Source organism: Pezoporus flaviventris, unplaced genomic scaffold (genome assembly GCF_033815535.1).
Source record: "Pezoporus flaviventris isolate CSIRO_AGI_PZ_B2104156 unplaced genomic scaffold, CSIRO_AGI_Pfla_v1 ptg000021l, whole genome shotgun sequence".
NCBI lineage: Eukaryota > Metazoa > Chordata > Aves > Psittaciformes > Psittacidae > Pezoporus > Pezoporus flaviventris.
In genome coordinates, this window is record NW_026892569.1 from 4,683,745 (window position 1) to 4,701,814 (window position 18,070).

At 39.7% G+C, this 18,070-nt stretch overlaps 1 protein-coding gene across 2 annotated transcripts in view; it reads left to right on the top strand.

Annotated features, from left to right (window-relative positions):
* Nucleotides 1-18,070, top strand: part of MDFIC2 (MyoD family inhibitor domain containing 2) — a 48,146-nt gene that overhangs the window by 14,033 nt on the left and 16,043 nt on the right. The window lies entirely within an intron of this gene.

Here is an 18,070-nt window from a genome sequence, read left to right on the forward strand (position 1 = left end):
GGCAGAGTGTATAGCAACTACCAAGCTCCCTCCTAGACCCAGTATACAAACCGAACATCTGCTTTTCTGTGTCCAAGCATAAGATGGTTCAAGAGAGGGTGAGCATTGAAGACAGAGAGAGCATAAGCTGCTCACTGAAATCAACAATGCCAGTGTTTCTCTTCCATTTACACCAATGGTATTTTGCAGTATTAATTTCTCTCTCAAGCATTCCTATAAAACGGTAAGAAAAGATTATGTCACACAAAGGTTCGAGTGGTTCAGCCTGTTTGCTTTCCATGTCATGGGTCTGCAATGCATGTATTCATCACATACTGTTTTCCTGTATTATTTTTCCCAAGGGTTCAATCCCCCCATATTTTAGCCCCACCTTCATCTCTTGTCACACACAAGTTATTACTGTTGAAGAAAATCAGAGCACAAAACTTTATGGGTTGCTGTGCAACCTGAAACAACCTGTGCAACACTGACAAAAGAAAACCCTTGGATATGATTCTTTTGACCAAGATTTCAAGAACAAAGTCACTAGAATTACTCATATGCTTGAAGTTAGGCCTGTGCTTAGGCATATTGCTGAATCTGCTTCTGATAGAAGAGAAAGATGAAGTATCCTTTGGCCTAGATTAGAGGCCACATCTTGGATATAGTGTTGCCTTGCTTCTAATTGCTAGTGTAGCCAAGAAACTTTATCCTTCCCTCCACTTGAGACACCACCTGGAGAAATACATTTTTCCCCTCAAACTTTGCACAAGAGCCCAAAACTTGGCTTTAATACGATACATATTTTCCATTCTCCCCCCTCTTTTTAATGAGATGCACTGATTTTTACCTGCATGTACTGTGTTTTGTTAATGGGAAATGTTTCAAACACTGTGTGGTAATGGACTGTGGGATATGGGATTATATAGTTATTAATCTCAAGAGCACCATGTATACTGTACCAGTATGTTACAAGCAGACTGGCAGAACAGGGTTTGAATTCTGGCAGGAGATCTCTTCCAAGTTTGCCTGTGCTTTAAAACTTTATACTGAGCTATAGTTACTTTGGTAAAAAGTGCTACAAACAGGCTGTGCTGAGCACCCTGCTGGTCACACATGTCAAAACTAGGTGACCTGGCAGCCAAGAAGATGTGCCTTGTGCAGCTGACCACTGCTATTTGTTGCACAATACAGAGAACACTGTTATACCCTGACATAACAGCAAGAAGCATTAGGGGGAAAAAGCCCTCTCCATCCATGGAGATCATATTTATACACAGTAATGTCTAAATCTATTGTATGCAAGTTTACACAAGCATGCTACAAGTTAAATACACCCTCACCTTCTCTCCTGCCACAATAAGTCAGACTAGATTTTACAATGTGGTGGCTTTTATAGAAATGAAAGGCAGTTTTTGCACAACTGAAAAACTGTCATTTTAAGATGAAAAAGTCTGCTTTACTCCTTGAGGGAAAGTTGGGAAAAGTTTCATGGATTTGCCCTTTGTAATATTCTGGTCTGTCTGCAGCAAGAGGAGGAAATAAAAACTAATGGAAAGAGACAATTCGTCTTGGATCAAAGCTGAACACTTCCAAGAATGCATTCTCAGACTATACTCAAATACTTAGAGGAAACAGTTGCTAGATCAAATAATTCACAATGTCCAGCTCTGCTCAGGCGCTTTATCAGGTTAAAAAATATCTGACAATTTTTACTTTATTTGGGAATCTCAAAACCCTTTCAGCCATTAACCACTAAACTGGAACCTATTTGCTCCATGAAAGGGATTTTTAAACTTCGGAACAGTTCAGTTCCCAACTTTCCAGGTTTGCTTCATCTTCCCCTACACCATCACTTACCCTGAGGAACTGAGGCAGATTGAGACAGTAACAAAGCAAACTTCTATACCCAATGCTAAATTAGATATACACATTAGATATATCTCATGATCAGATATTCAGCTTTCCCACTAGCTGAGACCCTTGACTGCAATTGCCAGTGCCCAGCACTTAATGAAGATGAGCTCTGCAGCTTTCCAAGAAATAAACAGAAGTAACTGTAGTACCCAAAATTAGTAGCTGTAGATGAGGTAAAGATCATAAAGGGCTGCCATTGATTTTAATGACAGAAAGGTTGAGCCCTTGATAAAAATGCCAGAACTGAATTATTGGAATCTGTCTTTCCCTGATTCTCATTTTCTAGTATTTGTTTTATTACTCTTCCAATTCTCTTACAAAAAAAAAAAAAGAAAAACAACTGGAAGCACCTTCTTTTTGGCCTTTGATAACCTAGTTTGTACAATGCCAGCCTGCTCAAAATCTTCCATTTAATTTTATGAGCTCTGGACTGTGGCCCTAGAGTTGGCTTTAAAACAACTAAACTTTCCCTCCAGAAAACACAACATTTTTGAGACAGCAATGCTTACAGCCTCGTACATCAGATTTAAGAGGTCTTTTTGGCCACACCGACCTCCTTCTCCCATTGGTGTCCCACTGGAATGCAAGTTGCATGTAAAATTAGAACCAGATCCTGCAAATATCTCTGAGTCCTCAACTCCCTTGACTGCCAGGAAAATGACATTAGTGATCATCAGCCAGGTACAACACTTGAGGTATTAACATGGAACTAGCCTTGAAATGTATGTAAATTTACTCTAAAGTTATTTAGACAACTTATTTGCAGCTAATTTCTTTATCTACATTGTTCATAACGTACATAATAAAATCTTTCTTTGCCCTGTTGTGAACAGTACCTAAACTATGGCTGGATAAGAAGTCTGTTTGCTTTGTCTAAATAGTGAAAGCTCTCCCACATCCAATGCCTATTGGAATTATCCTGTGATCTTTCAGCTTCTAATACATATTAATTTGTATTATACAAAACCATTCAAATAAATAATCGTGAAGACTGAATAAAAAAGCAATTTAAACTCCCCCCCCCCCCCCCCCCCCCCGAACTGGAGACATTTTTTACAAATAGTTCTTTTAAGTAGTCTGAATAGTATCTCTTTAATATTGCCATTAAAATTCACCAGAGTTCAAGAGCAGAGCAAATTTACATCTGTTAAAATAATGGAATTGACACTGATATTACATCATTGCTATTTTAAATAATCATTCTTCATAATTCTAACCTACTTGCTTTAGGTTGTAAAAAAGGGCTTGTTCCTACTTTCATCAAAGTCGGTGGCAAAACTCCCTTTAGCTTTCAGGGAGCAGCACCTATCTTTAAAGATTGGGTGCCACTCCTGATATGCAGTGGCTTTTGACTGCATTCAGTAATGCAGCAGAGAATAAATCCCTCTGAAAGAACAATTACTGACGGCTGTTCTATGAGCTCCAGTCAGACAGGATAATTGTACTGGACAAGCCTGTTCTCCAAAATCACAAAACTCTATAGACTATTCTGAATACCAAAGTAGTTACAATTCTTCTGCTTACTTTCACGAGAACGCAACATTTTATATAGGTGGGTTTTGCCAGTTTAGTGCAATTTTGTGGTTTTCCTTCCTTAATATTTTGGGAGAGATTGTTTGAAGAGACGCATAATGGCAACCCTCACAAATTCACCTTCTCTTGGGAGAAGGTTAGAAGTTTCACTAAAATTACTAAGTGTTATTTCATGAACAATTCAAACTGAGCCTAAAGGACTTAAAGAGATACACTATACACAGCTGGAAAGCCACCTAGAAAGTGAATCAATGCAGTTATCTCCCTGGTTACAGAAGAAAACAAAACAAGGATTTTTAAGACATAGAAGTGATAAAGGTTAAAACTAAGACTATTTAAAACTGGAGAAAAATACTTTTTTTACTATCCATCTAATACTCAAAAGAGCAAAGCTTGGTACCTGGCTATTCCTAGGCTTCCTCTTCAGAAAAAAAAAACAAACCAACCCAAAAAGCCATGTCCACACAGCAGCTTATCATCCATAAAATCACCTTGATTCAGCTACCTACACAGACCTCAAGTTTTCAGGGACAGGAACACTTCAACTCTATCTGCACTGAGCATCTAGTTTGACAGATTTATGGTCAGGTCAGAAATCACCAGTCACTACAGTTAACTTTTGACTAACATGCTACTAAAATACGTTGGATGCTTACTGGACAATAACCACCAGCTGAGTCTTAACCATAATTGTAGTGCAGTATAGGGCCTGTTAGATGTTATCTGGGAGCCAGAGAACTTTATTAGTGCTGTCATAAAAGCTAAAGCAGAATTTATCCCTTGTTCTATCACTGACACTACCTATTATAAATAAAATGTCTATCAAATCTTAGCAAATTTAGATGCTAACTAAAATGGCAGTTACTGTGGTGTCTTTAAGAGCAATTTGACTTTAGAAAAACACAACGTAGAATGAAATGCTATCCTGTACTGTGAAGAAAAGCGTAAATAAGCAGCACGACCAAGACTGGGTGGGAAGCAAATTATTCCACAAAAAAATCAAGTTTTGAAGAACCTGCAGTGCTAACTGCTTTACTTCACTTGGAATTACCCTATTACGTATCTTTCCACTTCCACAGCAGGACACCTGCCCTCATACTTACTTGGGAAAAGAAAAAAAACATAACTTGGATGGTAGGGAAATATCTTCCAAGCAAGGATGATTAGGCAATGCTCTGCCTCAGGAAACGTTTCAGGCACTGTCACTTGATGGTGTCTAAGAAGAAATGAGAGGGAAAACACCTAAGGGGTTAGCCTACAGAGATATTCTTGTTATGCAGGCTGGGACTAGTTGAATTAGGAGGTCTTTTCCAGATGCATCATCTGTAATCCTTTCTGGCACCGTTCCTTCTCTTTAAAAGATTTCATCTTCCCCCATGCTAGTGGCACTAAAACAACATGATATCTAGTGCAACTAAGCCTTCAGGATAGCCTTGAATCACACAGCAAACTAGTGCTATGCAATTAAATAAGCTACAAATACGGCTTTTGTAAGCAATTTACTGTTTTGTAGCTTTCCAACCACACTAAAAGAAGGAAACAGCATATACCTACCATGAAGGATCAGTTGCTGGTACATGTTTTCATCACTCAGGGAATGATGATTATTCAGATATGTCTATCTATCCCTTTCTAATCAAACATATACATTAGACTATTTTTCTATTATAGTCTAGATTCTTCATTCCAACACTATTCATTTCTAACATTAGAACCTGCTTATCTGAAGACTTCACATAGCTGCAGAAATCTTCATGGGAATAAATACATTATCATGTCATCTATTTTTGGCTTTCCATGCCATGACAACAGAGGCTGGCCTGGTGTTTCTATATATGAATGCCTTTCAGGTAGCAGAACAGTTACTGCAGATTGATTGGCACCTGCTCGAGGATGAGGTGAATGGAAAGTAAAGCAAAAGTATTTTTATTTCATCAAGAACATCTTGGCCAAGCCCTTTTAGTAGAAGGTGAAAACTGAGAAAACTGCAAACCAAAGGTACTGTTATCTTAATATTTTGGGAGCATGAAATAGTGAAATCAGAGTTCTGAACTTGAAAAGGTTTAAGATGGAGTGTAACAAAAATAGCCTTCTCAGAATAAGCATTTTCAAGACCTGGTAGTTACATTTTGTTAGTTCTAATCTTCTTTTAGTAAAATAACTTCTGAAAAGAGAATATAAAAATCAGGAACCTGAGTGCCAATAGAAACATATTGTAAGTATGATACATCACCAACAAGTCTACCGTTGCTGGGTTAAGAAAAAGCCTGATGCACTTAAAAGTATCTTCTTTTGCTTTCTAATATAATTTTTGGAAGATCTCAGCTTTTTTTTTTTTTTAATAAAGCTGCTATTAAGAGAAACTAATTATGATTTGATTTTTGAGGGCCTGGATTTTCTCTCACATGTATCATTCTAACTCAGGAGTAAGCCCATTCAAGCAAATGAGATGAGGTTGGTGTGAACAAATTTAAATGCGATCAGACACAGGCCCCAAGATATTTATGGATAGAATGAGTCATTCCTGTTCTGGTTGGGTGATTACATCAGTGGAGAATTTCATCACACAGGGCCTGAGCCTCCTTTCTTACATCACCATACATCAAGCAGCACTGTGTGGAGCTCATCAGTATTTCACTAGCCTAAAAATCAACAAGATGAAAGAACTGAGCCCACAGACCCAGTCCCCTGTACTAGTTTTGCATCGGCTACAAAGACATTGTCCCCGTTTAAATCAGCAGATCATCTGGTCTTTCTTCCTTGGTCTGCTTACCTACTAAAGCTTTCATACAAGTTATTTTAAGACCTGTTTCTCATTTAAAATATTAAGTAACTGTGGTCATAAAAGAGCACATATTCTTTTTCTGGCAACATATTCAAGGAGTAACTTCTCTTCCATTGGTCTCCAGTGACACATCTATAGGGATGGTAAGGAGAAATTGAGCAGATAATGTAAATTTGACTACTCAGACTCCCTCTACACCAAATGCAGTTCTGTGAGAAATCTTTAGCAGTTCAAGTCTGACAGAAATTCCTGCAAAATGCTCAAAGTAAAACAACTATGCCAGACCTGACAGTAATATTCCATTTTTAGGCACACAACAGGTTTGGTGGTGCTAGAACAGCATGTGATCAACCTCTCTTATTCTAAGAATAGGCAATACCAGCTATTAAAGAAGCTAGCTCAGGAAATGCTGTGGTGGACTGCTGTATCCAGAACAGATTAGGGGGATGGGGGGGCGAAGCTGGAATGCCTCCAGCAACCTTTGGAGTATCTGGGAAGTTTTTCCCTCATGGCAATGACTTTAAGGCTAAGTAGAGGCAGAAAACCAAAACGGCAGCCTAAAAAATCCCCAGACATCAGGTGTTTACCAGAAAAATCTGTTCCCCAGCCACACACTGTCCCTGATCTCAATGGTTTCATGGGCTTCTTCCTTCTGCCTTCCCAGTACATCTGCACAATGTCTCACTTCTGGGAAATCGGGGGGATTAAAACCACCTTCGAAGTGGAGAAAACCCAAGTGTGATCGCTTCTTGGATGCGGCTCAGCAACCCCAGAAACTGAGAACCACAATGATGCTTTACACCAGCTTCTCCATTCGTAGGCAACTGCAGAGCATTATGTTTTGCTGCTATCCCATCCCTGGCCAGTCAGTGGCCCACCAAGGACACTAAGCTGGAGAATACTGGGTTTAATTAATTTCCAGTGCAGTTTTACTTCCTACCATTACACCTTTTTCTCAAGATATTTAAGCAGCATTTCAGGCATCACGGTTTCATATTCATGTTATACTTTGCTAATACCATGTAGAATTTCTCTGCATCAAGTGGTGTAATTTATCTTTTCCCACAAATGAGAAATGTCTGCACCATAACATATCCTATCTGCAGCTCTTTCATACCTAAATCCCAAGGATTTGGGGGCAAAAAAAAGAAGATTATGTATTTATTCAGAAATTAAATGAGATTAATAATTTTGAAAGTAATTTACAAATAGCAATCAGCCTCTGCAATGAAGGTCAAAAGAAAAAGGACACATTAGCAATTAAACATTTTCCCTCCCTTTAAAGTTTTAATACTGCCTACCTGTTAATAATGGGAAATACCCTTTCTCAAGAGTAGCATTTTCAAAAATTGTTAGGTTCCTTTAGCTAATTCTAATCTTCTTTTAATAAAATAATTTGTTAAAAAGGATTATAAAAAAAGCATGAAAATGGAATGCCAATAGAAATGCACTATCTATACAATAAATAGATCATGTATTTTCTAAATGAATGATTAAAAATAGCTATTAAAGTAAAGAGAATGAGCTTATGTTTCTAGTAATGACTTCTTTGCCTCAGAATGAAATCTGTAAATCCCTGATTGCAATTTCACATCCCAAAAGAACAAGCAGTCCTGGGACCGATGCTTATTGCCCTTACCACTGATACTAGCATACCATATATGTGATTTTTATATCACTGGTTTGAGTATTTAGATTTAAAATATGAAGCATGTACAAGTAGAAGTCTCATGCAGCTATTCTGTCACAAAAATAAAGCTCTCCAACAAGGCTTTTTTGTAGGTACATGCATACATGTATACACAGACTTTCAGTATAACTACAATTTTATTCATAAGAGTGCATAATGATTCAGGCTGTGATTGTTAATAAAAATGCATTTCTAACCATCAAATTTGAGTCTATTATTCTAAGTTAATTGCATTTGCCCTAAAGAGACTTGCGACTGGCTGTCAGCCTATTTGTGTCAGTTCCATTTTATTCATCAGTCAATCTTGTCTCCTCTTTTTTCACATCCCATATATTGATCAAATAGATTTGTTAGCATGCCTCTGCAGCTTTAAAAAAGTTTTTTGTTATTTGTCAGGTTTATTTGATTACTATATTAGTTTGTGTGTTATCTTAATTGTTATTTCAATAGAAAATAAATGCCCTTTGATAGTCCCACAAGATTCCCATTAAATATAACCCATATAACAAGTCAGTGGATGGAGTAAATGTGGTAAGAAAATAAACACATTAAACATATTTTAAAAGGTGATACTAGTCTGCAGCTGTATTGTACTTGATCCAAAAGACAGGAATAGAAATAAGTACAGTGTGAAACAATTTTGATAAACATCAGTGCCGTATCATTGCATATTATGCTATGTATAAAATACTTTAAGGAAAAGACATGCAATATAAAATAAACTGAGGTCATATCTGGAAGAATGAGGTTTGTGGTTAAGTGTGAAATGGAACCATATTATATATGGCTTTAGACACTAAAAATTCTGCTAGAGAGGCAGCAAGCAGAGGTTGATGGAAATGCTGTTACATGGGCAAATTTCTGATAGGGACAAACGCCAGCTTTTACAAAAGTATTTATTGGAGCAAAAGATACACACCTAAGCAGCCAGCTTCTTCCTCTGTAAAGCTATGATACACTGTTTAGTGAAATAAATAAGAGTTTAGCTAGATTTAAAAATTGAAACAGCATCCTGCGCACATTTGTTTTTATAATTATTTCATGAAAACACATTTTCTACCTCTACCTTCTCAAAAGAGAAGATGGTGCAACCCGTTTTTCCATACCTGCCTGATATCTTCATTATCAGCAAGACTACATAACCCTGGCTCCTTGCTTAACACTGAATCTGGGATCTCCCCAGTGAGTTCTTGAGCTTACTTAGCATCAGAAATAAGATCTGTGGGAAATCAGCAATCATGTGCTTACCATCTCATAAAGATATGAGAAGTCCATGTGTCCTAAGATAGGCACTCAAGACAGAAGCATTGGTTTAACGAAAATTTTATGAAACAAAATACACTGACCAACCCCAGTGCTTTCTGGGACTGAAATGTGAAATCTCCAGCTTGCTTTTTTTTTTTTTGCAGATTTTGAGGGGAAAGTGAATTTCTTTCTATTTTTTGGGCTTAAACTCTTCTGTCAAGATGGGCTGACTTGCCAGCAGGGCAGGTTTATCTCTGCCATTGATTATTGTCATTGTTCAGGCCAGGCTGAACACCTATCATACCAGCTATGGCTGATATGATGACCACCCTAAGGGAGACTTATTATAACCGGAGCATCTTTAAATGCTTATATCTAGCTGTGGACACTTGAAATGTCCAACTCCTAAATTGCTGTTTTTCATCTGGAACCTCTTTAACTGTATTTCATACTAAGCAACCATGCTAAAGCTTCAGATACCCTAAAATAAAGCTCAAATTTGCAATTGTCCTAGAGCAGTTTGCAACACTCCTGCGGTTCAGAAGCACACGGCATGATGATAGTTTCAAGCTAAACTGTTATGACCAGCTAGTATGGAATATAAACAGAAACAGATGAGAAGAATACAGCCTCAACATTTGAGGCAACAAAGAAAGAGTGAAATGATTGCTACATAAAAGACATTTCAAAGACCTCCCAGAAAAGCAGGCATAAAAATCCCCAATAAAAAGGCTCAGCAAGAAAACTGTCACACCCCCTAATCCTCAGCAGACTTTAACAAGATGTTCGCATGAGCCAGAGATTGTCTCCTTCCCCAGAAGACAAAAGGCACAGAAAACAATACTGTCTAGCATAGGATTAGGAGGCAAGAGATAGATAAAAAGGATTCCTTCACCTTACAATTAGAAATCCTAACTCTCCAGCCAAAAGGATAATCAGAAACAGACTGCAAACCTGTGTCACAATAATTGCTGCATCTTTCTTTACTCTTTGAAAACTGATATTTTCTGAAGATTTGTTTTAATTTACTGCCACCCCCAGAAAGGTTTTGATGGCCACTTAACTACAAGACAACGGCTGCTACCAAACCACAATTCAGCACACATGGCAATAGCCTTATTTCCCCATTGTTGTTATTTCCACCACCTCCAAACAAAAATCAGATTACCAATGTTCATATCAACCTCCTAGTAAATTGTATAACTAAAGGCAAATTTATATGTAATGCACTAACAAATGATCAGCTTAGCATGCCCCAATCAGACACACATACACAGATTCCTCATGCCAACTCTGGCATAAGCATATGCTCTGATTAAAAAATAAACAACTACCTTGTTATAACAAGGATCTTTAGCTTTATTTGTTATCATTAATGCCTTTGAACAGAAGGCAAGGCACTGGCAAGAGTAGAAAATGGACATGGGAGGGGGAAACCTATAGGCTGTAAAGAAACTACAGCCTCCAAAGTTTGACCTTCCTACTGTAGCTAACTAGAGACATCAGCTGTAATAACTGCAGAAGTTTGCATAAACATTTAAGACTTCTCCTGAAGCTGAAGAAGGTGACCCTAAGACATTGCAAACTCCATTTACAGAGCACATATTAACTTATAGACCTGAATTCAGCACAGAAACAATCATATGGTTAGGAACTATACATGCTCCCACTTTACAGGAGATTGAGGCACACAAGAATTAAATGGTTAGAGCAAGAACTGATTGAGGGACAAGCAGGATTTAAGCAGCCACTACCTCCAATAGGCAGTTGGTGTTGCTAGCCTTTTCCAGTCTTACTGGTACCATCAGAAAAGGTAAAGTCAAACAATTTCTTTTTCTCTTCAGATGCAGCACACTCAAAACTATTACTCCATGCTCTTGTGATTCTACTGTCTAGTGGACCTTAATTTTTCCACCTTAAGCTAATGTTCTGTGGACTTAAGTGTGCAAGCTAGACACTACTTCTGAGCTGCGTCATATTCTGTGACAGCCTAAATAATCCCTCTTTAAGTAAACTATTTGAAACTACTTAGAAAGAGGTTGGCAGAGATGCAGCCTTAACCATTTTAATTTGTTTTGGAAACACATAAACAAATCACACTTCCCAGAAGAATCATGGCTTGAAATAAACACATAGAAAAAGGCATATATTTCTGTTCTCTTTCTGGTAAAGCTCAAAGGAAGCAGAAAGCTTCACTTACTCATACTTGTACGAGATAAAGGAGAAAAGTTAGCTATAAACAGCTAAGTAAACTTTCTGGACCTTGGTCCAGATGAGAACTAGTGATTCACAAAGTATGACCCCAAAGCATACAGCTAGCAGCATACCAGAGCACTACAAGGCGTGAATCACTGCAGGTTAGAGGCAGTCTGCATGGTGGCATAAGCACATTAATCCCTTCTCAGACAGTGCTCCAGGGACTCCAGACCTTGCTTGTGGTATAGCATCAAAAGACAAAAGCCTTCTCCTACGGGCACACTTGTTCCCATGCCATGAGGAGATCATTGATCTACTGCTGAAGGGCAGCTATGCTTGAATCAGGAGCATTGAAACAAGTCCATGCACCCTGTCTGTTGTCTGAAAATTATTTCCAGATGATAATTTCCTCATTTTATAAACAAACAAGCTTCTAGTTGCCGCTATTACAAACACAACTTGTGCTAAAATACTAGCCTGCCATATAAACCTCAACTTGCATTCAGATCCGGATGCACAGAACAAAACATGCAGAATATTATTTCTTTGAGTGATCCCTGTGTGGCACAAAATCCCACATCCACTGGGATCACAATACCACCCAAGTACTCAGTCATTTAGATGAGACCTCTATCTTCCCCTCCCAGGAGGGGAGAAATGCACGTGCTGCAAATACCATGAAGTTTTTTTTTCCACTGATTTTGAGACACTCAGATACTATGGTGGTGAAAGGCAGTGCAAAACCTTAATATATGTAAAAGCATAGGAAACATTGCCATGCTGAAACAGAAAAATAAAGACAGCTGAACCCTCACCATATCCTAAAACCATGGTTCAGAAAACTAGCCTGAAAGTATTACAGTGGTTATGTTTAATAATTTACATTGATAGCTTCACAAACTTGAAGTCCAGCATCTTCATATGTAGGCTAGGAACAGGGATAGGAACAGGGATGCGATGAAGCACACAGTGATGAGGTCTGTATTCAGGTTCATTACCATTGTTTTCCTCAGTTATAATCGCTTTAATGAATATTTTGACTAATCTAGACTTTCATAGGAAACAGATACAACACCTGATAATATAGTATGCTGTGAAGCCAGATATTTCCATCAGCTTTAATGGGCATTAGGATGGTGCCTTATGGATCAAGACAGAGCGATTTCACTAGCCAGATGTCTTCATGCATCTGACAGGATGCATCAGACAGGAGCCACCAAAAAGAAATAGCAAACGCCAAAGTTTACTCACTCAGAAGTTCAGGGATGAACACTGCATTAGTGAGTCAGGGTCCTCAGGCAGCCTCTGCTCCTGTGGGTAAGACGCGTTGTGTTGATCATATGAAAATTGTGTCCCCTAGGGAAAAAAAGTCATCTCAGTGAGAGGCCAGAGGACACTGGATCCTTAAAGGGAAGAGGCATCTCTCAACTTCTACTAAGAGTAGTTTTTCCATACTTGTGAAGTCAATCAGGGGATTAAGTCTTCAGTTCCAGTCACTTTTCTCTTTGCTCTCATAACAATAATTTTGAGGCATTTATGAAACACTAGATCCTATGGGGGATAACAAAGCCACTTCACCAGCTGAGGAGATTTTCCTGCTTAGTGAAGTCTTCCTTTCCCACTCTTGTTTTCCAGAGCTGAACAACCCCATCCTACAGCCCCTTGGAGACTCAGGTAAGTCCCCTACCTTCTCCCCACAGTGTCCACCTAGGGCATGGCACTGCATTTGTGCAGCTACTGAAATACCACATTTCATGGAAGAAAGCAAACACAATTATTCTAACTCCATGGGGGATGTGAGCAACATTTTTTGCCTTAATATTGACTCATCATCTGTTTGAGCCCATCTTTAAAATGGGACTATTATTTGTATTAATAGCTTAAACATTTTAAGGCTTACTCAAAACAGGAGAACAAGCCTAGAAGATCTGTGAGCTAAACCTGCAAGCTTTTGAGTAGGAGAATAAAAAGCTCTTAGCCCCATAACCATTGTCTTCTCAAAATTAAGAAAGAACCCCAAAAGGGTCAGCCTATGAGCCGCACAAAGTCTGCTTGTCTCACTAAGATCTCAGTAGATTACTTTGGGACCAAGCAACCCCCAAACTGACACCTTACAAGGGCTGCTAATTCTGCACCTTACCTAGAGAACATCTGCAACTTTCCTCTCTTCCTCTTACCTGTATTTGTCTGCCAAAGAAGGTGGATGGTCCATAGGGCCCTCCCTTTGCAGCTGAGGCTGCTTTCCCTGAGTGGGGGCTCCCAAATCAATCTGTGCTACCTAGAAACCTCTAGAACAGGGAGAGATGCCAATTTATCTGCTTTCCACTCTGCCACAGCAGAAGTGGGTGATGCTTATCTGCTCCCTTGACTTCTGATGATGATCCTTAATTGGAGCCTGCTGAAGCCAGTCTGAGAAACCTCTCAGATCTTGGCAGTGGCCCTCAGCAGTCCTCACCATGACCATTAATTGGGGTGTCATTGATCAGCAGATGAGCGCACCCACCTGGATGTGCGGAATCCACAGGCTTCCAATAGGCATGCACAGGCTTCCAATAACCATGAACTGGCTGTGTCAGAGACCACATCACCCAAGATAAAGTTTAGAAAGCACCATGCCCTCCATTATGATCTTTCTTCATGGGGCACCCAAGACCCTGTTGTTGCAAGCAAAATGCCTGCACCCAACAGCTCTGCTTTTGTACTGTAAACACACATGATGCAAACTTTCTCTGCTAGTTAGGGGACAGTGCTGGGGCTTTGGTAGGCAAGGTAGACAACATTAGTCTGCTCTGATAAAGCATGAGGAGGTAAATTATTCTATGCAACTCAGAAGTCATTCAGATGGTACTTTTGGCATTTCCTCCCCCCCCTCCTTGCTTTTGTTCTGTCAGTCTGAAGAGAACAGCTCGTGTGATGTAATTTAGAATGGAGCTTTTTTAAAGCTTTCACTCAGGAAAAGCTTTGGGAGCTCTGGGGGTATAGCTTAGCTTCAAGAAATAGAAAGAAAGCAAGTTTGCATTGACAGCTTGATCCCAGAGAGAGGTGGCTGCCTGCTTGTCTAACAGGTCCTCTGGGTCTGGATGAGGCAGAGACAGAGGAGCAGTCATATTAAGTGAACGTGCGCTGCCAATGTTAAAGGAACAATTACCATTATTCTGCATAGTTCACTGTTTGCTACTGCTATTTCCTTCAATAAAACCTCTTTTCACTTGCCAATTGGAGCTTGTCATGTAACAATATTTCTTATGCACAATACACATACTAAAATGCCCCTGTGTTTTTAATACATTTATAGTTGTTAACAATAGTGGTATAGTGACAGAAAAAATGTACTTGCTTTGAATACAGAACAGATTGCAAAAAGAGCAAACCAGAGGCCCTGCTCTAAAGGATTAATGGGGGTTAGATTTTGCCTAATCTCTGTTGAAACAGTGACACCTCTTCCATTTCTCTCACTCGCACTTTTTCCTCTCAGAGCCTGGACTGTGACCTCCTTGCTTGGAAGGGTTTATATACCGAAGCCTTAAGCAAAGGCTTCAGTGGAAGTTTTGATGTGAGGAACTGGTGAGCCCTCCTACCCTTAATGCTCAGCATGCCTCTTCTGGGGCTTTGGTGAGCTCAGTGTGCTGAAGGTTGCCCAGCCAACCCTTTGATCCTTGTGCATGGTCCACAGACAGGCAGGAATGTGTTGACCAACCATCGAGCAACACCTGAAACTTCTGGTGTTCACATCAGGCACTAGCACAACTCCTTAGCATTGCAGTTCCTTCTAAAGCAGGACCAACAGCAGGCGCTGGGGAGAGGATGGTGTTTCACTGAGGTTGCAGGAGCTCTGCAGCTCTCCTCTGAAAATCTGTACAATGAAGACATTGTGCTAGTATGGCACTTGCCAGCATCACAAAACCAGGTGGAAATGACCACAGAGAAGGTGCCACAGTGAGAAGAAATTAAGTGTTTGTGCTTGTGAGCAGGCTGAACCTAATATTTCATGCACCCAAATGAACAAGCAGCTGCTTGGAAACCCTTGTAGCACACCCATGAAAGAAACTTTCTTCTGCCATAAGATTCTTGTTTTCTAAGAACACTATTTTGTTCTGAACAAGTTAATATACACAGGAAAAGACATCTTGAGTGTTCCTGGACTCTCCTACACTATCCAGGAATAGTGATAGACTGTGAGTTTAAACACATCCTTCCACTGCACAGCAAGAAAAGTGTATTTAATACTGTGAGCAGAACAGTTACCATGCTTGCCTTTGCCAGAGCTGGCAAGAATACACTGTCCTAAAAGTACTTGTTACATAATTAAGAAACAGTGGATGTCATCTGTGTGCCCCCAGAATAGGTGTTCTGAATCTTTGGTGTCCCCTGAGAAGACAAATGTTTTGTGAAGATGTATAGCATGATACATCCTCTGCTTCAGATATTGCTGATTGCTTTGGCTATGACTTTCTGAGAAAAAGAGCAAAGAAACCCAGAGAAGGCTATTGGAGGTTATTGCAGGTTGTTTTGGAGCCTGATCTGCTGAGCTCCCTGGAAGTCTTTCCATAGACACCTGGTGATACTGGATCAGGCCCTTGCAGAGCTAAATAAATGGTTTCCCATCACAGTCCAGCAAAGGCTTCTCCACAGCACCTCGGGAGGTACTCACATAGCAATAAGATTCCTAATGTTTGCTATAGAGGAGAAGTCCGGCTCCCAGTTGTGTTCCAGTATGGCATTGAGAGATTGAAAAATCTAAGTGTTTGCTTGGAAGGTCTTTAGAAGATGTAAGACTCACAGATTGCCACTTATCATTGGATTTGAATCAAAGAAAAGCTTTTATAATTTACTAGAAGACATGGGGTTTTGTAGTCATACATTATCACTTGCCAATTTACCACAAGCAGATCTTTAAGGACCATCTCTGAGAAATGCTGCATCTTCTGTGATTTGCAGCTCTATTTGACAGCGTTTAAAATGTTTGGACATATTTTAAGGAAATAGGTGGTTTTGGTGGTGTTTCCCCCCACCAAATCAGAATTCTGACAGCCTCAGAGTTCCTCTAGCATTAATGTTGTGCAAGGATGTATTTGTGACCATAACCATGTGTAATACCTGCTTTGGGAATAAGCTCTCTACATAACTTCAGTGTCAGTCAGAAAGCAGCACAATTGCCAAAGACCTTGGAACATGAAAGGAAGACACTGTGCTGTCTTTTCATTGGAATGTTCACAAATTCTGCCTAGTGATCCCTCTGATATTTTCACTTTTCAATAGATAGTGCTTACCAAAAATAAAACAGAATTTTAAGTGCCTTCCAGATTAAATGAGAGAGTTTTATGTAGGAAAAAAAAAAATCTTTTGTAATAAACTCAGTGTTTTCTGTTTTACATTACCTATAAAATTCACAAACTGAGCAGTGAGCAATTACACACACAAGCATGTCCGCAGGTGAGCCCCACCATCAGTTACCGTGTCAGCATCTTAAATAAAGCCCTGTCCACTTCTGGCTACTCTGTTCTGATTAGGATTTTATTTCTGAAACTTGATCATATTGGCAGACAATCTTAACCTCAGTGATGGGGTGAGTAATTAACTGTGAGAGGAAGGAAGGAAGACTGAATTAATGCACCAGGGCTGTTGAGAAAAGGACTATAATAATACTAAAGCTTTTTTTTCCTTTAATTTGAAAACAACACAATCAAATCAGAAAAGCTAATGCATCGAAATCTCCAGCTTCACACTCTGCAGCCAGGAATAAAGAAAGTTTAAGAGCTCTGAGTTATCCCTGCAGTACAATAAGCAGCTGCCTGTGAGTGTTGGGATGGACCTGCCTCAGCACATGGTGCAGGGCATCCATGCAGCTCCAGCAGATGTGTGTGGCGTTGTGCATCCCAAATCCCCACAGCCAGGGACTGGCGCAGCTCTGTGGTGGCTGGAGTGGCCTACTGACATTAATGAAAATAAATAGATGTTTAGTTTTCCACTTGGAGGGGGAAGGACAGGGCTGTGTGCTTTAGGTTCAGGTTCAGTTTGAAAATGACTTGCTTTGAGTTTAATTATCTCTTAGCAAAATGTCAGGAGTGCAGCTTTGAAACAGAAAGAAGTAAACAAAAGAATATGGAGCTTTATTTTTCTTTGCAAAAGCTTTTCAGGGTTGGTTCATGTGATAGAGCTGCCACAGCACCTGGAAGATCCAAAAACCCAACCTGAGGCTTGAATTCAACTTCAGAAATAGCCACTCCTCCCAGAGAAGACGATCTCTTTCAAGAGCTGCCGGAGTAACAACAGGGTGCCAGGATGCCCCGGAGGAAATTAATTCAAAACAGGAAAAAGATAAAAAAATTACCCGTCAGCAAGCAATATGTGAAATGCTGGGAGAGCCTGCTGCTCTCTGGACTATCCCCAGTTACTACAGTGAATTTATTTCACAGAGGCCGTTTCATACAGTCACAACAGCCAGGACAGAAATACAGACCTGAAGAAAACCTTTGAGGAAAGAAAACAGTGGGTGAAGGAGAATTTGGAAGATCTGATCTAGAAACAAACCATGGTGGCTCCAGCATGGCTTTCTTGGAGGATGCACAGCTGTAACCTGCACCTTGACCCGTGGATTTCAGTGACAGCACTGCCTGTTGACCAGCTGTGGTTATGTTTCTGCTGCAGTTGACACTTAATACCAAAGCTGCGAAGTTCCTGTGAAAATCTGGTGATTTATCTTGGTGCTTATCAGCCCAGGGCTC